Raw genomic sequence first — 22,737 nt, 5'->3', positions numbered from 1 at the left:
TCATAACCTCGTGTCTAAGCAGCACCCAGCGCATAGACCAGCGCCTTGTGCTGTCAGTAAAGCAGCGTCATAGCCTCATATCTAAGTGGCACCCAGCGCATAGACCAGCATCTTGTGCTGTCGGTAAAGCAGCGCCGTAACCTTGTGTCTAAGCAGCACCCAGCGCATAGACCAGCGCCTTGTGCCATGGGTAAAGCAGCACCGTAACCTTGCATCTAAGCAGTACCCAGTGCATAGACTCAGCCAGCCCTGCCGGCCAGACAAGGGTCCCTGCTTCGGTCTGTAGGCTGGATTGGGCCGTGCCAGAGCCAGCATGCAGGGCTGGGCCAGCAGGATGCAGCATGCACCCCATGCCAGCCCCCTGAGCCGTGGGCAACAGCTGCAGTGTCAGGCCCAGCTTTTGCGCCACAGGCAGCACGAGCCTGGAGTGGGGCTGGCACATGCTCCATGTGAAGCATGGGCTGGACCTGGTGCTGCAGGCGCGGCACGTGGCACAGGGCCTGGTGTGCAACACCCCTGGCATAGACCATCTTTCCTGCCCCCACTCAAGAGGCTGAGTCCTGAAATCCTGGTGCCAGTGTTAAGCCAGCGCAGTGCCAGCGCTTCAAGGGAACTGGATTCTGACCCTGGCCTGAATCCAAGCTGTGTTTCTCCCTGGCCTTGGCGGGGCTGCCGCTAGCGGTAAGGGCTTTCAGGGATAGTTCTGGTGTCTGCAGCTTGGATTCAGCTCTGGCTGAGCCGGGGGAAGCTCTCACATGCAGGCCCCGCTCAGCCTAAGTCCGGACCAGGCTACAGGGGACCCTGCCTGGGGCAGGAGCAGACTAAATGACCTCTCTGGGTCACTTCTTGTCATATCTGCTGTGATTGCATGGGAGACTCTGCGGAGCCTCAGCTCGTTGCATTTCCTCGGGCTTCTTCCATCAGCAGAGGCGAGTGCGAATGTTGCTCCTGCCTTTGGAAGCGGCTCAGACAGGTTACTTCTCGGCCCCAGAGTACCAGGAACGCATCGGTGGTTTAAAGCCACCTCACTCCCAGCTCAGCGGGCACGCGCTGTTCCCACAGCAGGCAAAGGAGCTGAGGAACTGGGAGCCAGGCCCCTTACAGGTGCAGCTCAGAGCCAGGACCAGTGGGTCAAATTCTGCTCCAACTGAGGCTGCCTTCAGGCAGGTGTTGCGGCCCCTCACCAGCAGCCTGGGTGCTGACTTTGTTACTGCAAATGTATGACCAAGTATCTCAAAGCAGCTTGATGTGAGCAGGTAGGTGGGTAGATAGGTCATCTATGGCCAGCCCCTCCCTGCTGGTTTAGAGCAGTCACATCTCGATTTCCTCTCCCCATTTGACTCCCCGCTGTTCCCACCTGGACGCGACGACAGCACATCAATATTGTGCCGCTGTCGGGACCCTCGGGTGCCCCTGTGCAACCAGGCTGAGGCGGAGCGGAGCATTTTCCTTGCCCAGCTTCGGTGCAGAGAGCCCCACTATTCATTACACGTGTGCATGAATTATAACAACTCAGCAGGCAGATGGCATGAAGGCAGGCCCTCATGAGGGAAATAACCGCCACTGGCTTCTTCCCCAAGCTCAGCAGCGTGGCAGGGCCCATCTCAGTGCAACGCCTTCAGGCCAGGTCAGGCAGCCTCTCTCCTCTTCTCCCAGTTCTGCAAGCTGTTCACATTCAACCGGGAGCCTGACCAACCACCCCCCTCCGGTTTGGTGAGGGGAGAGGAAAACCCACTCGCTCAGCCCAAGTGCAGTCTGAGTCCCATCCCTCTGTGGCTGGGGGAGAGGGGTGCAAAGCGGAGGGGAAAGATCAGGGCTGGGAGAACGCTGCTTCTTCACTCCCTCCAATCCAGAGGCAACCAGCATAGGTTGCTCAGCCCTGCAAGCCAGGGGCCGTGGAAGTACATCACCCGGGGGGGGACTGAGAGAGGCATGGAGTGGGGCAGAGTGGCCCTGGGCCTCCGCTATGGCCTGGGAGGGCCGTGCCTGCAGCCCACAACACCCTCCTCTCCCGGAGGAGAGGATTCTGCAGTAATTCCCATTTCCCAGCCCTCCCACAGGGTTTTCCATGAGACGCTGGGTCCTGTGGCCTTAGGAAGAATACTCGACACACATCATTAATCATCAGGATATTGGGCAGCGTGGCCCTGCCCTTTCACAAGGATTCATTTAATGCTGCACGACTTTCACTTTCACTCAGGGAGTTTCAGGCTCAAATGAATCCCGAACCCACAGCAAAATCCATCGTTTGGGGTTTCACCTCCTTTTGTGCCTTATATACAAAAGCATTCACCTCGCCCAGCTTCGGTGCAGAGAGCCCCTAATCATTACACGTGTGCATGAATGATAATGACTCCGATTCATTTGCAAAGCTCAGGTGTGTCAGCCGATACCACCGCAAGCTGGGCCTGGATTTCAATGTTGTAACGGCATCAGGAGCCAGGGGACTTGCGTCCAGGCTGTGGTTTCCCTGCAAATGATGTGTTGTGCCTTGCGGCTACCCCCGGGCCATAGCTGACCTGGGAAGGACTGTACAAGTCTAATGCGATTTTTATGCCATTTGCTTATTGATTTATTTAGGGTGAAAGAAACCAAGCTAGTTTGTTCAGTCTTCTGATGTTGGAGGAGCGAGAGGGTGCTGAGTGGTGTGGAACCCACTAGCTTTGGCACCAAAACCTGCCCTTGGCCGCAGTCATCGCAATGCAAGGAGAACCCATTCAGCTGTACATAGCAGGAGACTGAAGTCCCAGGAGCCAGCTGTCGAGGGGGAGTGGGGCCAAATATCCTAGCCAGTTTAGTAGGTGTGCTGATGCCCTTGTTTGCCATCTGTATTGCATGCGTGTCAATATAATTAGCTAGATTAATATTAGCATTCCTGCATGGGAATACTTCCATGGGAGCAGCTGAGCTCTGGGGCAGGGAGGGGGCTTCTCCCAGGAAGCACCTGCCCTCCCCTCTCGTGTGGACCCGGCCGTAGGAGTGCTCTCTCCTCGGGTCTGCCCTGCGGCGCGCTGTTCCCAGGCCTGGGTGGGTCAGGCATTGGGAGTCAGTTCAGCAGCTGCATACCTCCGCGCAGGCTCCTGCTCTCCTCTGAGAGACTGGCAGGGCACCAGGAGCAGCCGCCGGGCAGTTTGCCCAGGCCCATAAAGCATCCCTCGGAGAGCTGCTGCCACACACCCTATGATCCCTGTAACAGAATGATTGCTGTTGCCTGTGTCAGCATACCCCTGGCCAGCCAAGCAGGGCACGGGGGCAGCCCGTGCCAGCCTGTCTCTTCAGGCTGCAAGCAAAGGGTCCGGGTAGTTTAAATCCAGCTGTCCCACCTCTCCCCTGCCATTCCCAGCAGACTCTCCCCTGCCTCCCCTCTGCTTAGGGGGTGCAGGGCTGCCCTCTCCCAGCGGCTTGTTGGGATCGATCGTGGGGAGGGACGTACCGCGATGCACTGCTGAGCCTTCCAGCCAGGGCTCCCCTAAATACATTGTGTCACGTGTCATGTCCCATCCTCTCCCCATCCTGGCGGTGCTCCCTGCCTCATCCCCGCATCCACCCATTCCAGCTCCTTTCTGCCTGCCCCTGCAGCCTGGTCTCACTCCGGTGCTCCTGTAGCCCCAGTCACCACCTCTCTAAGCTCCTTTCCTACAGGATTTAATACAAAGGCACCCAGAGCAGGAAGGGCTGGGTTGGGTCACCAGGGTTGGGACCACAGTCTCCACTTGCCTCCTCGCAGCACTGGCATTAGAGACAGGTCCCTGGCCCCTAATCTCTGGCTGGGGTAGGGGCCAGGTTGCATCTAGCACAGGGCAGGGTGGACAAAGCGGTCACTTCTCCCCTAGCTGCTGTAGGCTGTGGGGAGCGGGTCTCCCAGGCTGGCTGGCAGTCTTTGAGACACGAGTGCCCGTTGCGTCTTGAGCAGGAGATTGTCACTCCAGTCCTAGCCTCCTCCACAGCCCTGTCCGGACTCCCGGTTGGGCCTGGACGTGCAAGGACTGGAGGTGCTGGTGAGAGGCAAGCTGCAGCGGCCACAGGGGTCTGCTCAGCTTCCCCCCCTACCCCATGCCTTGCTGTGGCAGCTGGCATGGGCAGAGCACGGGCATCCCTCGCTGCACCCGTGCACGCAGAGAGGTGTGTTTGCAGCTATCCCAGGAGGAACCTTTGAGCTGGGTTGTGGGATCGAGACAAGTGTTCGCCAGTCTTTCCGTGACCTCTCAAGTCCTCTGTGCCCTGAGCCAGCGGAAGGACGGTGTTGTGGGCAGGGACACAGGCCCGTGGGCTGAAGTGCCTCTTGTTACACAGCGAGCTGGTGGCTGCAGGGATCTTTAGCTTTCCCATCCCCCTGCGCCGCACCGAGCCCAGCTGCACAGCTCTTTCCGCTCCAGCTCCTGGTTTGTTTACATCAGCTGCATTTTCAGGGGGCTTCGCCGGGCCCTAAAGGCCGTCGCCGCTACCGAGTGGCTGGGAAGAGCCACCTCCATCCTGCCCGCCCCTCCCTGCCGCAAGACCTCCATCTCGTGCAGCGCCTCTGCCTCTCGGCTGCAGCGCGAGGGCTTCCTGTCCTGCTGAATTCCCGCACGGCTCATGCGGCAGGCAGGGGCTGCAATCAGAGCTGACAGGCGAGGGGAGGAGGTGGCAGGGCGTGAGGCTCATGCGATCTGGAACCCGCTCAGGCTGACCGAGAGGATGGCACAAAATCCCAGCGTCAGGCAAAATCCCCATGTCAGGCGGCCTGCTGCACAGTGCCGGGGACAAGAGCTGAAGGTGAGGGATGCCCGGGCAAATGGTGCCACAGGAGTGTCAGCATCCCCGCGGAGCACGTGGGACCTGCTTCCCTGGCCACGCAGTCTGTCTCCAGGCTTTCAGCCTCAGTGCTGTGCCAGCCCTGTGCCAGGGAGCCCGTCTCATGCAAGACCTGTGTTTGTGGGGACTTTTGCACGGACTTGTTTCCAAGGTTAGGAAATCAAAGGAAAGACGTGCCTTCTGACGGCTGCCAGAGTCATCAGCCCACGTCCCGTCTGAGCAGAGGGGGGCAGGCAGCTTGCGTCTTCTCTGTAATTCAGTGCGACCCCAGGGGGATGTGTAGCTGTGTGTGTGCATGTGTGTGATCACACTGTCTGCCAGGGTGGAGGGACTGAGGTCTGATGGGTGAAGTTGCTTCCTCAGGTCAACCAGTAGGGCAGGCACCCAGCGGGAGAGGCAGTTCGGTCCTCCTGAGGCCAAGCCCACTGCTGCCCCTTGATCAGGCTTCATGACACCCTGGGGAGCCAGGGAAGCAGACTTATCCCCGTTTCGTAGGTGGAAGGACTGAGGCACTGGGGGGATGCTAAATGAATTGCCTAAGAACATGCAGGAAATCAGTGGCAGGGAGGAAGAGCTGCACTGGCTCTGACCTGTAGGCTTGTCTGCGTGCCGCAGGGAGGTTGGCAATGAGGCACCAGTGGGGACTCAGCAGCGCCAAGATCCCAAATGCAACTGAGGCCTTGGTGTGGGCTCCTTCACTGAGTGTGTTTCCTCATCCCAGTTCTGCACTAGGTGCTGCTCATGCCACGTGGGTGCAGGGCAGCCACAGCAGCCTCTGCTGATGGCCCTAGTAGCATTGTCCAGGCCATCGCATCTGCATGCTGGAAGATAATGTGCTGGGTCCCACGAGGCAACTTGCTCTACACTTGGCAGCCTCCCCGGGCTAATTGAAACAGTATTGGGTTGAGTGAGAGAGGCATAAACAGACCAGCAACCCCCAGCAAACACTTGCCTGGGCACACGAGCACCGGGAGGAAGGACGTGGGGCTGCAGACTGTGCCCCGGGTCCCCCGGAGCTGCGAGGACTCAGCTAGCCCCTCCAGTCCCAGGCAGGCAGCCCAGGGGGTGGAGAGTGCCGCCTGCCCTGCAGAGTCGCTCTGTGGTCAGGGGACCCTGGACCAGTCACTGACTCATCACCAGCATCCCTGCTCGCCTGCCACCGCCCGATCCGGCACCATCGCTCTGCACCACAACTCTTTCCTCTGTCAAGGGTGCAATTCCTTTCTGAGCTAATTATACCCATTGTCCTGGTTACCAGCCTTGCTGCACCTCTGCCTCCTTTCTGCCCTGAGCACCCTCTCAGGTGTCAGACCTCGTGCCCGGCCCTCTCCTGGGGTGCAGGTCTCCCTCTCTCCGGCCAGCCTCAGACCTGCAGCACCTGAGCTAACTCAGCAGGTCCAAACGTGGTCGGATGCCTGCTGCTCTCCCCTTCTGCAGCCTGTGGCCCGTGCTTCCTAGATTTACCTTCCTCCCCTATTTCAGAGATGGTCCCTTTGATCCTGGCAGAGCTCACCCGTTCTGTGACCAAGGGGGTTTTCCCGTCCTGGTTTTGAACCAGTTGTACAGGGTGGCTGGAAAGAAGGCAGATTGATCAAAGCTAGCCGGCCTGGTGTCATCACTTCACAGCTCTCTCCTCATTGCTGAGACATGCTATTTTAAATCATCCTCTTCCTTCCTGCCTGTTTCCCAGCTAGAGCCACATTGCCCTCAGATGCTGTGCTACGCTGGCTATCTCCCCCCCACCCCAGATCTCAGACCAATATAGATTCCAGTACCTGGCTCTGAACTTGCACCTGCAGCGCTGACCATGGCTCAGAGCAACATCAGAGAGGAACCGATCTCCTCCTCCATTTGGAATGGGTCTGAAATCTTGGCTGGAGCTGATGAAACATGGACCCACAATGTCAGAACTGAGCCCACAACAGCTGAATTCAGCTGTTATATATAATATATATACGTATAATATAATTATATTATACGTAATATACATTACGTATATTATGCAATTAACTGGTGAATCACGCAATAAATTTAGACCAGCCACACGTGCAAAGTAATTATCACATCATGAAAACATCTATAAAAAGAGCCAACCAGCTACAAAGTTAGTGCTTAAAAATGTAGAGCAACTTTACAGCTGGTTTCTACCCAGTGTTCATTTGACTGTGTAGCAGGGCCCTGAATTCCCGCCTGGCCCCGTTCCTGATTTACCTCCAAAGCCAAGCCACATCATACATCCAGTCTAATCTGGGCAAGCATTGAGTGCATGCGGTCTGTGTAATAATGCCCATGTAGGCTCCCAAAGCCTGCACGTGTTTCTGTGGTCCAGACCGGTACCTGGGAGTTTTGATACAGCCACACACACCTGAGGGCTCAGCAACGAGGGTATTAAACAGCTTAAAAATACCTGATCCAGTCTGACCTGCTAGAAAGGCCCTGGAAGTGGTGCAGTGTCACTGCTCCTTGTTCCTGTAACTCCGCTTAGCTTTGATTTAAGACATGATGTTTCCAGGACAGCTTCCAGCTGAGAGGCACTTAGCAGAGCTCCTGCTGGCTCAGCAGAGGCAGAACGGTGGGGCTCACGGCAGAGCGGCTGCTAAGGACCAGAACGGTGCCCTTCTCCCTGCATGGAAGTACTGAAGCAGGAGGCTCGAGGGATATGGTCTGCTTGATCCCAGCATCAGCTCAGGCTGCTTCTAGAATAAGACTAATGGATTCAGGCCAAGGGACCAGCACAGAGCTCGACATCCGGCTGCTGGTTGTCAGGTTCTGATTAAAGCAGTCGTAGTGCCCAGCACGTGGGCCGGCTGCTCTGAAGCCGTACCTGTGTTTGCAGGTGACGGTGAGACATGCAGAGGGTGGCCGGCTGACCGGGTGGTGGGGGCTGTGTTTTACAGCCGCATTCCTCAGGTCAGAGATAACACGGCAAGCTCCCCCCAATTCTCTCCATGATTATCCAAGAGACATGGGCCAGATGCTGAGCAACATCAAGATAGATCTGAAGTCACTCCACTGACTTTGGACTCCTCCAGAGTCAGTGGAGATTTACACTGGGAAGCTGGCCCTCCCCGCACAGTGGGGCAAGGCAGGGCTGTGGGTAAGGCCGAGCTGGTACAGTTTTACTTGGTGGTGAGGGAGCATTTGATGCCTTATGTGGGCATTTGCCCAGAACTGCCCACTCACAGTGTGACCCCCTCACCTTCCCCCAAAAAGAGCCAGCTCTGCAAGGAGAACGTAGTCTTCCCCGAGGTCACCCCTCCGTGGCCTCTTCTTGCCACACAGCCTCTTTTCAGAGCAGGGCTTCATAAAGCCCCTCCTGATGCAGGATCACGTGGGGCTGCCGCTTACAATGGAGGCTCTTGATGCTTAAGAAATGCTTCTGTGCCTGGGAGCGAAGCGTGGTGCACGGGAAGTGCAAGGAATACACCCTTCTGCTTGGGGGACCCAGGCCTGCCTGCTGGCCCTGGAGCTTAGCTGTACCTCTCAGGCAGCCAGACAAGGAGCCGTTCAGGAGATCCAGGCAGGACCAACCTGTCCTTAGCGTTAAGCATCAGAGCTGGCCCCGTCTGACATGTAACATGTTTTTACAGTGCAGCTGGCTCTCAGCGCAGGCGTCCACTGTTCTTTATGGCCACGTCCTTCTTGAGATGGGCGCGAGCTGCTCAGAGGCTGAGCGAGGCGGCCTCCTTCCTTCCGGGGGTGTTTGGGAACCGGGTAACACCCGGGCAGCTGGTTCAGGCAATAGACGGGAGTCGCTGGCTGCTCATGTCTGCCCACCTGTTGGCAGAGGCAACAGCATGTCCTGGCGGCACAGCAAACCGGGAGCTCAGCGGGAGCGGGTTGCTCATCTCTAAGTCCTGGGGAATGGGTACATGGCCAGGGTGACCGTGTGTCGAGGTAGAGGCTTGCACGCAGTAGCGGGGGTGTGTGCATGTGTGTGTGTGCGTGTGCAAGGTGCCCACCCTGCCCGAGCCTTCGGGAGGTGGCTGGTTCCCTGGCAGCAGAGTGGGTGCTGGTCTGTTGCCCAGGAGCAGGGGCAATAAGGGGCCGTGCAGGGCCTGGGCACGTGCATTGCCCTGGCCTGTCCTGCATGGTGTGCGTGGGCTGCAGGGTGCAGACAGAATTATGCTGAGGGGAAATCAGCATGGGTTCGTGGCAGGCAGATCGTGCCTGACCAATCTAGTCTCTTTCTATGACCAGGTTACAAAACGCCTGGACACAGGAGGAGGGGTGGATGTCGTATACCTGGACTTCAGGAAGGCCTTCGATACGGTATCCCACCCCATACTGGTGAACAAGTTAAGAGGCTGTGACGTGGATGACTACACAGTCCGGTGGGTGGCGAATTGGCTAGAGGGTCGCACCCAGAGAGTCGTGGTGGATGGGTCGGTCTCGACCTGGAAGGGTGTGGGCAGTGGGGTCCCGCAGGGCTCGGTCCTTGGACCGATACTCTTTAATGTCTTCATCAGCGACTTGGACGAGGGAGTGAAATGTACTCTGTCCAAGTTTGTAGATGACACAAAGCTATGGGGAGATGTGGACACGCCGGAGGGCAGGGAACAGCTGCAGGCAGACCTGGACAGGTTGGACAAGTGGGCAGAAAACAACAGGATGCAGTTCAACAAGGAGAAGTGCAAAGTGCTGCACCTAGGGAGGAAAAATGTCCAGCACACCTACAGCCTAGGGAATGACCTGCTGGGTGGCACGGAAGTGGAAAGGGATCTTGGAGTCCTAGTGGACTCCAAGATGAACATGAGCCGGCAGTGTGACGAAGCCATCAGAAAAGCCAATGGCACTTTATCGTGCATCAGCAGATGCATGACAAATAGGTCCAAGGAGGTGATACTTCCCCTCTATAGGGCACTGGTCAGACCGCAGTTGGAGTACTGCGTGCAATTTTGGGCGCCGCACTTCAAGAAGGATGTGGATAACCTGGAGAGGGTCCAGAGAAGGGCCACTCGTATGGTTAAGGGCCTGCAGACCAAGCCCTACGAGGAGAGACTAGAGAAACTGGACCTTTTCAGCCTCCGCAAGAGAAGGTTGAGAGGCGACCTTGTGGCTGCCTATAAGTTCATCACGGGGGCACAGAAGGGAATTGGTGAGGATTTATTCACCAAGGCGCCCCCGGGGGTTACAAGAAACAATGGCCACAAGCTAGCAGAGAGCAGATTTAGACTGGACATTAGGAAGAACTTCTTCACAGTTCGAGTGGCCAAGGTCTGGAACGGGCTCCCAAGGGAGGTGGTGCTCTCCCCTACCCTGGGGGTCTTCAAGAGGAGGTTAGACGAGTATCTAGCTGGGGTCATCTAGACCCAGCACTCTTTCCTGCTTATGCAGGGGGTCGGACTCGATGATCTATTGAGGTCCCTTCCGACCCTAACATCTATGAATCTATGAATCTATGAATTGGCACGGGCACCCTGGAGGGGGCCTGGCTGACATCTCCCCCAGCTCCTTGCAGCCCTCATAACATGTGGCAGCAGGGGCTGGGGGGGCCGGGGGCTCTCTCATTCACTAGGGCTGGGGGGGATCATTTCACTAGGCCTGCCTCAAAGCTCCTTCCATCCTCTGCTGCTCCAGGAGATCAAAAGCACCGTTTGGCCCTATGATTGCTGTGGATGTGGCGGGGGGGAGGAACACAGGAAGCACAGTTTGCTTGATGGCACTGAATTTATTTCGGTCTGGCAAGAGCAGGAGGCCCAGAGGCATCTGCAGACTGACTTCCCCCCGCGGGAACACCCAGCGAGTGTACGTTGCCCTCCTCCTGCACGGGGCCGTCTGCATCCAGGGCCCATTCCCTCGTCCGGTCTGACTGTGCTCAGCCCTGGAGCCGGGGGTGGAGGTGGGGAAGGGCGGGGAGCCTCTTTCCCTTTCCCAGATGGGATTTGTACCTTAGGCTCAACACAGAGCATCCTAATAGTGGTTCTGGCTGGGGTGGTTGTCTGGGGCCTGGGAACATCTAAGCAGTGAACAGGCACTGACTCAAAGGACAGGTTTTGGCCCCTAGGTGCGGCTCAGCCTGACCCCCATCTCTACACAGAAAGCTGTAGTGAGAAGCAGCCCTTGAATATTAGAGGCAAGGATAATGATGCACCATGACAGCACTGATTGCAGGGCCTCCTCGCCTTGGTTACTGTGCCCAGGATGGTCTCCTCATCCCCAAAAGGCCATAGCGGAGGCAGGGCAGCTCTTGGGGGAGCGAGGGAAGTGAGTCAGGGCTGTGGAGGACCATGCCAGCAACTCCTTACACAGCGGGATGGAAAAGTGCAGGGCTAATGGTCTTGGACAGGGATGAGCACTGCAGCAGTGTAAGGGCAGCCCAGGGATGATGGGGGAAGGGGTCTGGTGGTTCCTGCTTATTCCTGCCCTTCATCTTAGGACATTAAAGGGAGGAGCTACTGCAAGACATGGGTATTTCAACCCCCCCTCACCCCACCCCCGTACAGTTAACCTGTAAAACTCACTGCAGCAGGGGATGAGTAAGGGCAAGGGCAAGTGTGAGGACACTTCCAGGCACACAAGCGGCAATGCCCAGGGCACAGGCAGGATGCAGGTACACCTGCCATTCGGGGCAGTACCTGGGTACCCCAGTCATTGGCTCCGTTAGAACATGTACCGTTATCATGAAGGGCTAATTAAGTCTGCAAGAGGTCCCGATGGATGGAGCCAAATTACAGTGCCAGGATCCTTGCAGTACTGAAGCATGTGCCCGCGGTGCAGCTTTCTGGAAGCCCCTAGGTAGAAAGAGCCAGGTCCTCCAATGGAGGTTGGTGTCTAACTCCCCTTGGCTTCGGCACCTAAATACCTATGAGGATCTGGGCCACAGGCTCTGATTCCCTTCTGCTCCAGCCCCGGCAGGGCAGGCCGCAGTGTGGGGTGCAGAGCCTCATACTAATGGCCAACGAGCTCCCACAAAGGGCTCCTCAGCGGAGAGACCTTTGTCTGCTCCCCTTGCTGCTGAAAGGCCCGGGAGAGAGAACACAAGCCCGAGTGTCTGCCCAGACAATGCCCTATTCAACCTCCGCCAGGCCCGAGCTCTGCGACATAAATCAACAGAGCAGCTTCTTCATCCACCAGGTCCCAGCTGAGACACGCACGGGCTTCCCTGCGCTGCACCTCCGGCAGGAGACGGGGCACCGGTGCCCGTGGGCCGCGCCATGGCTGAGGTCCATGGCTCCTTAGCCCGCTCTGTCTCCTGGGCCTGGGGGCATTGTGGTGTAGTGCAGAGTCTGCCCAGGTCAAAGATGATATCAGGCCATCCTGAGAAAGGCCAGAGACTCCCTGAAATCCCCCCAAGATTTTGCTGCTCTCAGTCTGGAGGTGGCCAGATCCAGGGGTGATGGGCAGCAAGGCCAAGCCTGCAGAGAGGGCGAGAGAGAGAGCTCCCAGGATGCTTTTACTTGCTGGGTACTTACCTGGCAGAGGAGACCCCATGATCCACCAGGTGGTTTTCCCATGAGGTGGTTTTTGCCCCAGATGTTTTGCTTACCTGGCAGGGGAGATCCCTTTCTTCTCGGCCTTGAATGACTTGGTGTAGAGAGCGGGTGAAGGCCTGTCCCTTGCACTGCGGGCAAGCTGACCCCTGCGAGAGTCTACAAATGCCTTCCAATGCGAGGAGCTTGGTTATGCAATTTATGGTGATGGGGGATTGCTCTCAGGGTTTCCCTCTACCTTGCTCCTATGTCCTTTTGGCTAGGGCTAAGCGAGACTAGGGGGTATACCTCCAGTCTTGGGGCTTGCACATAAGATGCCTGCTATGGTTTGGGGAGTATCTGAAGCCCCAGGCGGAAGAGTCTGGGAGGGAGGCGGCTTGCCGCTGGTAGCACCGCACAGTCTTGACCGACTGAGCTCTGCTCAGCCAAGAGAATTTGGAGCTGATTTGGCCCAAGACACAAAATTTCAACAACAAAAAAATTGCTGGAGAGCCTAGAGCTACATTCAGCTTGTCTCCTGGAGGCGGGGGGGCCCGCAGCTGGTTTTTTTATCCCCATCCTGGGGAGCCTGTTCTGCACAGCATCCCACAGAGGCCACCACAGGCACAACTACACCCTGAGGCTGTGACTAGAGAAGCCCAGCAAGTGGGTAGGAGCAGCGGCAATAAGGCATCCCTGTCCTTCCTAGCCTAGGCCAATGCACCCCCACGTCAGATAAGGGGCACCCAGGGGCCGCTGCCATCCCTCTCACCTCTCTGGGGCTGAACATGGTAACAGAGGGCCCCTCTTCCCCCAGGGAGATTTTCTGCCTCATTGCTATGCAGATCCCTGCAGTAAGTGGCTCCCCCTTATCTCTGGTTCCAGCTGGAGGGCTCCATTGTCACCACTGAAAAGAGTCCATTTGTTAGAGTTAAAGCCAGGGCCATTCAGGTTCTGCCTCACCTCCCTCCCACGCTCTCCCCTTTCCTCCAGCCCAGCCCAGCCCAGCCCAGCCCCTTCAAATGGCTTCCAGGACAGGAGCACAGCACCGTCAAGCCCTGCCAGCATGTCAGGGCAGGGAGCTGCGGCGGGGTAGGAGACTCCTCGTCTCCTTCCGACCTCCCCGGAGGTTTGTCTCCCTTTTCCATATGTGTTTTGATGTGCAAAAGTAGGTGGCACAGAACATGGGACAAACGTACACACCAAGGGCACGTGTACACACATGAAACATGCTTGTGCACATGCACGCACGCAAGGCGCGCACACACCAACCCTGGACGCTGAGGCCCAGAGAGTTGCGGGTCGTGCAGAGGTACTTCCAAACCAAACTCTTGGACATGCAGCTGCCTGATTAACGTAGGCACCAAGCTGAAATACAACCTGAACTGAACCCCACAAATACCCGAGCCCACTGCCATGCGTGTGTGAGCACAGGGCTTGCAGCCAGCTGGCTTGTCTTCTAGGCTCTGCTGCAGTAAGTCACTTAGTAATGCTGTGCCTCGGTTTTCCCAGCCGGGAAATGGGGATGTTGCTGTTATGAGGCTGCATCCACGCCTGTCTGGAAAGTACGCTGGGGGCGAGGGGGATTTTCACCCATGCACACACACGCACAAGCAAGGATAGGAGCCCAGGCGTAAATAAGCACAGCCCCAGCCCCAGCAGCTCGCTGGTGCTCAGAGCGCTGCATTGTTCCCCCCAGCAGCAACTGTGCATGTGGCTGAATGGCTTTGTTATTTTATGCGAATCTTGGCTAAGCCCCGACAGGATGGGACGGCTACAGGGGGAAAGCAGGGCTAGCTGCATTGCAAACCCAGCTGTTGCGACGGAACAAAGGGCTTTTATAGTCAAATACGGAGTGGCGTGAACGATGTCCCAGAGTGACTCCATATCCCCCAGAGTCTTTGTAGCCGTTAACGGGCGGTGGTATGTTCTCCGTAAAACTCCCCCGTGCAGCAGCCAGAGGCATTGGGACAGGCTGCTTCCCCCGTGCCCTCTGTGCCCCGGGCCTCGCCGTGTTCCCAGGCACCTCTTCAAGGAGGGGCACGTAGGAAGCGGGACTGCCTCTCCCACAGGAAATCATCGCCATGCTCCCGGGCGTCCAACAGCACCGCGTTTCCTCCCTGCACGCACACGCGGCCGGCACAGGACAGGCATCCACACGCCGCTCCCTGCTCAGAGCAAGGAACCGGTGCTGTATTTGGCTCCTAGCTGGAGGCGCTGGGCTGTGCATCCCGCTGTCACTCCTACCTCTATTGTCTGGGTGACGGGGGTGACCTACATTTAGGGAGCGCCTGAGGTCTGGCAGGAACTCCAGCCGATTGTATGCAGGCAGTGGGGAGGCTGGAGCCGCGGTGCCAGTCTCCGCTCGGCCACTGGTTTGCCGCGTGATTGTAAGGGAGACACTGGACCTCTCTGTGCATCAATGCAAAAGCTGAGTGCCTGGAGACCTAAGGGAAGAAAGAGCCCTTGTCACTGCCACATCCTGCAGGTTGTGGCAGCAGGTCTTTGGGTTGGGCCTGGGTCTCCCAGTGTGGGGGTTTCTCCATGGCTGCGCACCGGCAGGCATCTCAGTCCGGGTCTTGCCTTGCCCATGCGTGGTCCACGGGGCAGTAGCGGGTCAAAGCTGGGCACATGGCTCTGCCCAGCAGCCACTGCCCTGGAGCTCTCCAGGGCTGCCAGCTCCGTTCCCTGCTCCCCACCGCAGAGGGACGGGGTGGGAGAGGAAGGGGAGCGGGGCCCTGAGTCACACACGGCCTGGGCCGCACCTTTCTGTGCTGAGGTTGCACCCTTCCCGTCTGGGAAGGAGCCTGGGTGGAAAATGTCTCTGGGGATTCAGTGTGATTCACGGGGCGGGGGGGGGGGGGGGGTGTAACTAGGGCTCATGGTCTCAGTGCCGAGTTGGCCCTACAGCTGTGTCAGCTTCAGTAACCAGTATACCCTCGCCCTTGTTAGACAGGGGCTGCAGATTCCCAAGGCTGCCAAAGTCTCCCAGGCAGGGGAGAGCAGACCAGACTTGCTATTTCTAATGCAGAGAGCAAGGAGGAAGGATGTTGCAGCTCTCTGAGCTGAGCCTGGTGTGTAAAGGAAACAGGCTTGTTTGAGCTTTGCTGTTCACCTTGTAGCCCACAGCTCCAGGAAGAAGAGTTGAACTCAGGAAACACCAGAGACGCAGAACGGGACGGGTTTGCAGCGACCAGGAGGGTATTTCAGTTCCTTTCCGGTCGCTCTGTTGCCTGGGGTTTCCATTACCGCAGGGGAAATCTGTTGCTAATAGACAAGGTGTCCAAGGTGCATCTGCCAGTGGTTCGGAAAAAATCCAACCTTCTCCAAAGCTCTCAGATCTGACTGTTCTCCAGGTCATGGGGAATAGGCCATGTCAGACCAGAGCCGTCCTTGGCAGTGAGGGCAGTGGGTGATGGTCTGTGCTACTCGGTGGAGGCTGAGCAGAGCCCTGCCCACGTCGTGCCCTAGCAGAGGGTGCTAGGTGGGCCAAGGCAGGCAGCTAGCAGGTTCCTGGTGGTAATTGTTATGGAAGGTCGTTTACCCCGACAGGGAATCAGTGCTGTCCCCAAAGGGCCAGTGCCATGGGGGGAGGAAGGGAGACCCACCTGCCAGGGGGAGCTGTATCAGCCTGGGGAGCTCAGCTCACGGTGCAAAGAGTAGAGCAAGGAGGAGGAAGGGGAGAGCTTTTGGCCCTGCTTGCCATGGACTTGCCTGCCCAGCCCTTGCCCCAGGCAGCAGGTGTCTTCTTGGCAAATGTTTGGGGGGCACCAGTGGTACCGAACACACAAGGAGCCCCCCACTGAGTGCTGCAGACACGGGGGCCGGCTGAGACACCAGCATCTGCCTACTGCTTCCAAATCCTGGTTGACTCGGAGCCGAGGATGAGGAAAGCCCATTTGAGAGAGGTCAGCGACCCCGCTCACCTCCTCCTCCCCCTGCTTGCCCTGCCTGCCCTACGGGCTGGGCTGACATATGGCCCATTACCACCCCGGGTTATTCGGGTAATCCATCATGTTCTGCCACCCCCCGGAGCTCCTCCGGGGACAGGATTGGCTCACATCAGCCTTAAAGCCAAGACCCCCCTCCAGGGCCCAGGCACCATCTGCTTCTCCCATTCCTGGGGCCCAAAGGAATGGTCCCAGCATGTGAGAACGGCCTGCGTGGAAGGGGGAGAAGCCACGTTGTCCTGCCCTGGAGGCAGCTCGAGACGCTGGCTGGGAGGGAAGCAGACACAGAGAGAAGCTGTAAGCCTCCGCGTGCCCCTGTCTCCCTAGCTGCCTCCCCTGCTCCCCTGGCTTGTGCCCGCTGAATGGGGTCTTCCCTCGCTGCCAGCCCACCGCTGCCCGGTTGCACAAGGCGCGTGATCCTTTTTCACCAGGAAGGGGGCTTGGGCGGTTGCTGCTTTGCTCTGGGCTGTGAGAAGCAGAACAGCCCGTTGACGCGGTGCCACAGACATCCTGCCCGTGGCACCTCTCCGGGCTGTGTGCAGGCTTTGGGCTGAAGAGCATAGTAGGGCCAAGAGACCATTTATGCAGCCGCCAGCTGTCAGACCCCTGCTCCGTGAGGCTGGTTTGTGGCTGAATCGAGTGTTTCCCACGTGGTGTGGCTTGGGAGGAGAGAGGTTTCCCCGTTCGAGGCAAGTCTGTGGAATAGAAATGGAACAAAATGAGCTAAGCCCACCTCCGATGAAGCCTCACGACTTAGCAGGGGGAAACCGAGGCACCGACTGGCAAAGCCACTCACCCCAGCTCCAGGAAGCTTATGTCTGAGGTGCAGAGACAGAAGCCAGCAGTCCTGCCCCCCGGTGACTCTCCCTGCCAGAAAAGCTGCTTTCAAGCTGCTGACCCATGGAGAAGGGAGGCTGTGGCATCAGAGCCTGTGGCCTCCCTCGCTTTCCTCCTCGCACCCTCATTGCAGAGCTGCCCGGTTATGTTCCCAGGTACTCACTGCCGTGGCTCCCCCCTCACCGAGGACGGGCAGGAAAGGACTCATCCATTCTCCTGCCAAGACCAACAAGCTGCAGCTGTGGAGAGAAGGAGAGTCCCACCCGCTCCCCTCTGCCCTTGCTCTCCGGTGGGTGTGTGACCAGCATGGAGGCACATGCCCGGGCTCAGGGAGCAGCGTAACTCTGTCCTGCCCAGCTGGTGGGCACTGGATCGGATACCCGCTTGCTGTGCTGGCTTAGCCCCACTGGAGGAAGGGGGTGGAGGGCAGGCTCAGAGACAGGGTCAGACTCCACGTGCTGGAACGGAGGGTGTAGTGGCATCCAGCCCTTGGTGCTAAGAAGGAGCAGGCTAACTTGTAGGCACCTTGGGGAGCGAGGAGAGGGAGGGGAGCAGCGAGGGCAGCAGCTGCTGCAGCCATAGCCTGATTCACAGCCTGGTCCTGGGCACAGGGACTTGATGGATTGCGTCACCAGGTGGGGGCTTGTCAGCCCAACGCAGGCAAAGAACAAAGCAGAGCGGGGGCCGGAGCCCCTGCTGGGTTTCCACTGGGCTCAGCAGGGGGGAATTCCTCCCACCGCCCCCTCCCAGCGCAGACCCCATAGGGCAGGGACCAGCCTGTCGCCCGCACCAGGGACCAGCGGACTACCTGATGATGAGTGTGACTCGACTCGCCTGGGGGGTGCAGCCACAGGCGGGCAGAGAGCACCAGTCACACCAGCCCCGCTGCAGCCCGGGGACCAGACAATGGCGTTTGCAGCTACAGCTAGGTGTCATGGGAGACTTGTCCGGCATGTCTGCATGTGTGGGGTGGTGTGTGTGAATGCACACACGTGCAAACTTTCACTCTGCATACATGTGCTATCGCATGTGTGTGTGAGTGCACATGCATGTGAATGATCAGTGCATGTGTGTGTGTAAGTGCACACATGTGGAAATCAGTGCATCTGTGTGCAGGTGCTATTGTGTGTGTGTGTGAGCATGCACGCGTGTGGATTGTCGGTGCATCTGCCCAGGCGTGTCTGTCTAAGCAGGCCCGTGTTGTCTGGGGGCGCTCGCGGTGGGGAGAGGAACATGCTCAGGCTTCTTTGTTACCAAGAGCCTGGAAGCCTCCAGAGAGACGGACGCCCGTCTCCACCAACCAGGCTGCAAGCATCAGACATGGAGACCAATGAGCACACAGCGAGGGGCTCAGCCTGGGGGGGGGAGAAGGCAGAGCCCCCCCCCCAGCAGCAGGCATATCATCCTGGGAGAGCTGCAGGGATGGGGAGGGTGTCCTAGAGGGCAGCTGGCCTCCCTGCCCTCTCCTCCTGCCTGAATACAGGCACTGCACCCACCCAGGACGCAAGGAGCTGGAGATGCAGGCGATTTCATGCCTGCTGGTTCCCTGGCGGCAGCTGGCCTTCGGTGTCCAAAGCAAGTCCAGCTGCCAGCAGGAGACGAGACCTCCCAGGCATCTCTGCCTCTCCCTCCCCTTACGCAGAGACCAGGAAGATGCAGTGCTGAGACCCTGGCACCCAGGGGGGCTTCTCGTTCCTGCCTCTCCCCATCACTGCAATGTCCAAGCCTGGCACAGCCTGCACTTAGCCAGAAGTGCCATCGTGCCGGCTGGGGACGGAGGGACCAGCCCAGACTCACCCTGCAAGCACTGACAACCTCGTTCTTCTTGCTTTTGCTCTGCTCCCCATCTTGTCTCTTGGAAAAGAAAAGGCCCTGTGGAGGGGTGGGGGGAGCTATCACATGGGTCAGTGGAGATAGAAAAAAGCCTCTTTAGCACTCACCCTCTGCCAGGGATTTCCACACTCCCTGCAATGGAGCGGCTGATGGCCACGCCTGCAGATTGCATGGGCAGCTGCAGAGCTTTGGACACCCCCGGGCTGGGAGCCCCTGGTCTCGGCTGGGTGCGCTGGCAGGGGGCAGGGTAAGAAAGTGCTCAGAAATGGGTTTTGTTTGTAGGGAGAAGAGCAGAAACCCTTGCCTCGTTCTGCCTCTCATGGGGCTAGAGGTAGGATCCAGCACCAGGCTCGCCAGGCAGCCGTGCTTTCAAAGCAGAGTGCTGGGATGGGGGCGATGGTTGCGTGACTGGTCACGTGCGCCACTGGGCCAGGCAGGCTGTAATGGGCTGCAAGAGCCTGGGGGAGGATATTTTGCTGGGGCTTTGGGGAGGGGTGGTAGGGGCTCTTCGTGTGACTCTGGAAACAACTGAAAACCCCTTGGCTTTGCAGTGAAGCCCCAGCCCCTCTGCTGAAGCCCACCTGCTCTGGGCTAGGCCAGGCCGGGGCAGGACCCCAACCCCCCAGTTCAAAGCTGGAGCCTGAGTGCAGGGTGGAAGCAGCTAAGATGTCATGAGCTGTTCTGAAATAGTAGCGAGAGGTGGTTCCCTGCCTTAGCCCGAAAGCAAGACCGGGCAGCACCAAATGAGCCAGAGCAAGCGGAGATTTCCACCCTCCTGAGTTGTGGTACTGCCATGAGTCTGGCTCTCCATGGCAGACTTGGGTCATCCCATCAAAAGAGCCCAGCCCAGGCACCGGCACCCTCCAGCCGACCTCAATGCATGGGCAAAGCCTTGGAAGGAAAAGACCGGAGTGGAAGAGAGGGGCTGGGGGACAGGGTCAGGGAGGAGGAGGGGGTGTAGCATGGAAAGGGAGGGGACCTGTGGCCAGCCCTGAGCGGGAGGGAGAGTCCTCCTTGTTCCCCCGTCTCCATCCAAGTCCTGGACAAGGCTTGGCACAAGCCTCCAGCAAAACAAACCAGAGCGACAGGCTGTAATGGGAACCCAGGGTGCCTCTCCCTCCCCTTAGCCCCCTCCCCATGCCTGTCAGGCAGGCCTCACCTCCAGGCTGCTGGCTATTGAAAGAGCCCCGTGGCTGGGGGCCCTATTTCTCCGAAAGCCAGCTCACGGCTGGGCTGAGCACCCCCCGCCCCGGGGGAGGAATGCAGGGTGGGTGGGGCGGCCGCTGAAACCCAAAACCCCCCTCCATGAGGCCTCGAGCCTCAGCATCCGGCTCGGGAGGCAGCCGCAGCTGCAGGGGCCCCCACACATGCTCTGCATCAGGCAGCGCTTCCAAGCGAGCCTGAGCCAGCCTGACAAGAGGGGCTGGCTCGCAGCCCGCCGGAGCCCCTCGCTGCTGGCATCTGGGCATCCCAGCGCATCGTCCCCTTCCAGCGGGGCCTGCGGGGTGCTGGGGAGGGCGCGTGACCGGAAGGAGAATAGGCTTGTCTGCCCCCACTAGCCCTGCTGGCAGGGGTAGGGGGCAGGGGGCAGCCCCCACCCCATGCCCACCCCGGTCTTGCTGCAGCACAGTCCTGGAGCGGAGAGCCTGGGGCAGCTGGCGCTCATTGGTCTCCGGCTTCAAGCAAATGCCCCAGGGGAGGGCCCCATGTGGGCACGCAGGTATCCAAAGCCCTGGCATGCATCTGGGGGCTGGGAGGGCACAGCTGGCTCTAGCGGCTGGGGATAAATAGCTTTGCTGAGAGTCCGGCTTGGCTCCCACGAGCTGATTGCGCTGGTGCCAAGCGTCCCACTCCCTCCCCACTCTGCTCCAGGTGCCTCCTGCAGACTGCACCGATAGCGCATACCTACCTCCCTGTCACGCTGGGACCTCGTGGACACGTCTGCCTTAGGCTGGCTGGGAGCCAGGCCCAACTGCAGCTGCTGAGCTGCCAGCGGAGAGCGTTGTCTTTGGACAAGCCATTCGGTTCTCCTGGTCCTTACCCAGAGCACTGGTGCGGGCCCTGCTAGCCGCCAAGGTGATCTCCCGCTGCAGTGCCCTGAGCAACGGCCTGCGGGGACCCCTGAGTCTGGCCCTTGGTTCACCTGTTGCTCACCTGTTGCACCAAGGGGATTCCTGGGATATTGGGAAATAGTGTTGGCCTGGCTCCTGGCCAGGCTGCGTTTGGGCCCTACCTGCCTGAGCCGGAGCAGAGCCCAGGACCTGCCTCTGGGACTCTAGGCACAGATCCTCCAACTTGCACCCCTTGAGAGAGGAGTCCCACCTGGCAAGTGTCCGGTCTGGTACCAGCTCCCCCAGACCTCTCAGTAGCTGAGCACGGTTTTCCTCTGGGCACCTCTTCAGGGACACAAGGGTGGAAGCACATTGCCCAAGCCCCCGGCTCTTTGCTTCAGGCAGCACAAGCAGCACACAGATGTCGACAAGATACAAGAAACCCAACCCCATTTCTTCCCCACTCTCGAGCGGTTTTTGAGCTTAGGCCAAGCTCCTCTAAAGGCCTCGAGATCCTCCTTCATCCCACACAACATGGTGTCTGTCTGTCCCTCCCTGCACGGTGAGTGAGACGCCTTCTTTTCTGTAACCGTCAGGCCCTCCAAGTCCCCCACTCCGCTGTGCTGCTCAGTGGCTTGTGGTGAGCGGTCACCATCTTCTGCTCCAGTTGAATGTACCATTAATAGTCCTCCGTTGTTAGCCCTGGGCTGCAGCAAGCATTTTCCTGTTTGCACCTGTGGCTTTTTGCTCAACAGGGAGGCAACAGAAATGGCCAAGAAGCACCTCGTTAAGAATGGGTGCACAGCCAGACGTGCTCAGCGAGAGGACCCAGTAGCCAGATCATCACAATGAGACCTTCACGGGGGAAAACCCTTCCTTGAATCTCCGGACCATATCCAGGAAGGGGCTGAAGAGCAGCCTTGGGGAGGGGGTGAGCTGGGAAAGGGGCTTTCTCTTGGTCCTTTGCAGTCTCATTCCTGCAGGGCACTGAGCAAAGGACATCAGGGGCTGGGCTGGGAGGTTTAGCCGGGGGCAACGTTGGCTGCTCAGGGTCTCCAGACATTTTGCAAGTGTTCAGTATTAACCCCATTGCCGCTTTGGCACATTCAGCTCCCGAACATGTTCCAGGTCTGCTCCAAGACTCGCCCCTTTGCGGGCAGCTCAGGAATATCCACCCAGGACAGGGCAGGCAATGGCAGTGCCTCCTTCTCCCCTGGCTCTGCTGGAGTCCCATGGGCAAAAGTGGCCTGAGCACCCTTGCAAGCTCCTGGCCCCAGGCTCGGCCAGCTCCTGGCCAGCTGAGAAGGGTTCATTGTGCCCTCAGTGAATCACCGTGGCCCAGCAGCCTGGCGTCCCCACCACGGGGCCCTTTTCCTTGCTTCATCCATGGACTGTCCTAAGCTCCCTTGGGAGATGCAGATACCATCCCTCCGTTCAAGAAACTGCTCTTCCCTCCTGCAGTCTTGGCTTGCAGGAGCTTGGTCTGCGCTGTGTATCTCAACACTGCCACCCAGCAGCTCGACGCTGCACTGCCGGTGGCCTTTCCCAGCCCAGGAGGGTTCAGATGAACAGCCAAGCTGCTCCTGGCAGCCAAAGCTGGGGTGTAGACACTAAGCAGGGAGCCCTTCTGGGGCCCAGTCTTGCCCACGGTGAAGCGAGTGCTCAGCTCCCATTTGTGTGGGGCCAGACTGAGATTTTTGGGTGATGTTTTCGATGCTGAATGAGGCCAGCCTTGCAATGTCGCAGCCGGGCAGATCTCACCCTCCGTGTGCATATATGGAGAGGATGGGTGAGAGTCTCTTGCTGCTGTGACTACTGCGCCCAGCTGCACTGGCATCCAGGACAGCCCATGAGCCACGG

The sequence above is a fragment of the Alligator mississippiensis genome, chromosome 13 (assembly GCF_030867095.1).
Source record: "Alligator mississippiensis isolate rAllMis1 chromosome 13, rAllMis1, whole genome shotgun sequence".
Classification (NCBI taxonomy): Eukaryota; Metazoa; Chordata; order Crocodylia; family Alligatoridae; genus Alligator; species Alligator mississippiensis.
The sequence above is the reverse complement of the archived record's forward strand: the minus strand, read 5'-3'. Positions refer to the sequence as shown.